At 33.6% G+C, this 3,838-nt stretch overlaps 1 non-coding gene across 1 annotated transcript; it reads right to left on the reverse strand.

Moving 5' to 3' along the window:
• Positions 1-1,506: 1,506 nt before the first annotated feature.
• LOC129890878 (U2 spliceosomal RNA) lies at positions 1,507-1,705 on the reverse strand. The gene has a single exon (XR_008767070.1). It is a non-coding gene; the product is annotated as a U2 spliceosomal RNA (small nuclear RNA).
• Positions 1,706-3,838: the final 2,133 nt, after the last annotated feature.

Here is a 3,838-nt window from a genome sequence, read left to right on the forward strand (position 1 = left end):
GATGAACCTTGAGATGTGGTGATAGCTCCAACCTATATGAGATCTTGCCAACCTTGGCAACAATCCTGAACGGGCCCTTTAAGCTCCCCTGGCATCACTTTAGAGGCTATCACTTCCCAAAAATTAAAACCACATGATCTGAACTATCCTACTCATGACCTTGAGCTTGCTGCCATAGTGTTTGCCTTGAAAATTTGGGTGTCTGGCGCGCATCGACGAAGCATTCGGACGCAGGACGCATGAGTGGTGCTCGGCTTGTGTGGTTAGGTTGGATCCCTGCTCGCGCAGCGACGTCCCGACCCGCACGCCACCTCAGTCGCGGGGCGAGGGCGCTTCGCATGTCGCCTTGGCGATGCGCGCATGGGCGGTGGTGCGCACCGGGCGATGCGCGCAGGGCGCTGCCTACGTCGCTATGTCACCCACTTTGTGCTTATAAAAACCTTAAATTTACATTATTAAAACCCTCATAAAATTTCCAAACCCTTACCAAAACGTGGAAGAAGATAACCAAGCCATACCTTAACAAATGGCTTTTAGAAAACCTTAAGAAACTTAAGAGGCTTATGATCCTTCCATGAAACTTAAGAACCTTTCAAGAGACTTAAAATCTAGCATGTTTCCCTATTCATATACACATATTTATATCATGAAGCAATTGAAAAAGTACCTGAAACACATAAGGGAAACAAAACTATCACCTACCTCGAATTTGAGCTTCAACAACTCTAAAGTGCAAGAGTTTTCCCTTTTCGGGTTCGTTACGTTTGTTCTTGGTCTAAAAACAGTAAATACATGTAAAGGATCAACAAAATGGTCTAACTATCATGAAAAATAACACAATTCTCATCCTAGGACAACCCATGATCCTAACCCCCATTCTATGGCTACATTCCACCATTAGTTTTCAAACTAAAACCTCCCTCAAGATCATCCACCATAGAATATGGTTTCTTGAAAATAATTTACAAGTTTAGGGAGTAAATTACGTACCTTTGGCATAAATTGGGGTACAAACCAGTAGGAAATCGCCCTAGCTCATTTTTGATTCTTCAAGAACGCAGTGAGAATGAAATAAACCGTTATGGGGTTTTTCCCGTCTTAAATTCGCGACTGTCCCGCTCTAGCATGACCCATCCCACTCTGGCGGGATATGCAGAAACAGTGAGCTCGGAACTTGAGCTCCAAGCCCCCATTTCACAACACACCCCCTTCCAAAGACATATTAAATTATACCCTTCACGCCAAGTCCAGTTTCAGGAGTTTTACTTGCCCGGATGCGATTCTGCGAATCCGTAAATGCTTTGTATCGTCTTAGCTATCAGCTTACCCAATCAAATTAGAGATTCCATCCCCTACCATTCACAAGGTTACCCTAGACCTACCTAACTCAAAATTAGTCCAAATCTGACCTAGGCTAAATTTTTTCGAAGTTACTATCCGAAGTTTTCTGGCCCAAAATCCTTCCCCATTAGCCTATCCATAACGACGGAGACAGATTGTTACACTAATTTTTTGACCAAGGGGTTTAGGTAAACCCCGCGATCTCCGTATAGCTCCGCCCCTGATCCTAATAGCAAGCTATCATAGTGAACTATCCCCTTAAAAAATTAAGCTAATATCATGTGACAGATAACCCACATATAAGATATTAAATTAGTAAGAATGGATACTACACTTAATCTTAAACAAAGGCCGAATAAGGTATGGTTTTCTTCATATTTGACTTGCTCAAATTATGCATGATGCTCTCTGCCGCTCTTAATTTAAATGTTCGATGTGAGAATAAACTATTAGAATCAAATAAATTTACTAGCTTCAATAGGTAACTTAGCATTGTTTTAAGGTGATTAGCTTTGTGTTGCGTCGATCATATACTTTTGTGACATAAAAGATGCAAGAATTATATATATTTTTTAAAATATGTTGATCCCTCACAATCTATTAGGTGTTCAAATATTCTTATTAAACTTCCATATATACTTATTCCTTATTCAACAATTTCATGTTTCAATATTCTTAATTCATAAACACAAACAGAGGATATTTTTTTACTGGTAAGCCTCAACCAAAAAATGTAACTTATTCTTTGATTGAACATTTAAATTTGCATTGAACATTTAAATTTCGTTTTCTTGCTTTCGTTAGACCGTAACACTTATTAATTTCTAAAAATTCTCTATTCAAGTAAATAAAAATATAATGAAAAGTGAAAAAAATAAAAAAGCACACAATAATTAACTTAATTTATTACTTGCTATACTCACAGGCAAATATTCAAATTCACAAACTTGGTTTTCATGTAATGTTCATATGCATATACAAATAAATTTATAATTATTATTTGTTTTTTGCTTCAACTTCAAATATTTTATTGTAAATGCTAATGTGCTAAGAGAGAACAATCTGATTAATATTAATAGTAACCAAACAATAGTACCTTTGTGTCAAAACCTCAACAAACACCTTGTAAAAAAAGAAAAGAAGCTCTGAAGGTAAATTTTTAGTTGAACTTGGAGTAGACATGAACTTAAATATGAATACTCAGAAACAAAAATTGAAAAACGTAAAAGAAAATCTACAAACATTGCATTCAGAGAAGCCTAATAAAGATAAGAAACTCCTTGTAGGCTAAAAGGCACAACAATTTAACTAATTTACCTCGAACATATAATCAAATTTACTCTAAATTAGAACTCATATACGAGTTACTACATATTATTACACATATTTTTTTCACTTTATTTAAAATTTTTGAAGTTGGAGTTGAAGATGAAGTTGTTTTTGTAAATGATAATTGGTTATTTGCATGTACTTTTCATAAAAAAAACATAAAATATGATCCAAACATGAAATATTATTTAATGGGATTATTTTTATAAAAACAAACAATTTAAGGTAACCTTGAAAAGAAAAATATAATAAAAGTAAAAAAAATAGAAAATAAGATTTTGGATATTTTCCAAATTCGAAATACAACTTCAAATAACATTTGAAATTATCACGATTAAACATAATTTTCAAATAAAGTGAAAAAAATTGATGGTCAAATGGGGATTAGGGTTTTAATTTCAATTAATCTTGGAAAATTTTAGTGGATTGGGGTTTGAATTTTGTCCAACAGGGAGGAGTCATGTAATAAATAATAATAAATAATGATAAAACATATACTAGTTAATGATAAATTATAAATTACGCGGAAACGCAACCATATATTAGTTAATTAGGTAATATAGCTATAGTTTGAATTAATTATGGCTCGCGGCAAATATCTAAATGTAATTATAGTTTGAATTTTGTATAATTCGCGCGATTTATACAAACTCTGTGTGCGAATCGAATTGTATAGCAAAATATACAAACACTACAAATTGTATAGCGAATTATACAAACGTTGTGCATGAATTATATAGTGAAATATACAAACGTTATACAAAAACTGCGAATTTTACAAACGTATACAAATATTATGCAAATTATACAAACGCTGCTATAACTATAGCTACGAATTGTAATTAGCAAACTATAACTATGGAGCATAATTAAGATTATTTTTAATTGGCTATATGCGAAAATTTTCCATAAAAAAGTGGGTTATATAGATTTAAGGATAGAAATGGGCCAGCAAAATGGATAGAGTAGAAATAGATAAACGAGGGTATTTAAGAGAAAAGAACACTTATGCTTCAAAAAAGTAAAATATTTATGGTTAAATACTTTATTACTTACATATCCCTTTTTTATTTTAAATTTGCGCGCTGAAGTCAACGCCCACCGTTTTTTCTCTCTTTGATACCATCACAATATATTACAGTATATCTTCCTCCTTCATACCATCAAA

Source organism: Solanum dulcamara, chromosome 5 (assembly GCF_947179165.1).
Source record: "Solanum dulcamara chromosome 5, daSolDulc1.2, whole genome shotgun sequence".
Classification (NCBI taxonomy): domain Eukaryota; kingdom Viridiplantae; phylum Streptophyta; class Magnoliopsida; order Solanales; family Solanaceae; genus Solanum; species Solanum dulcamara.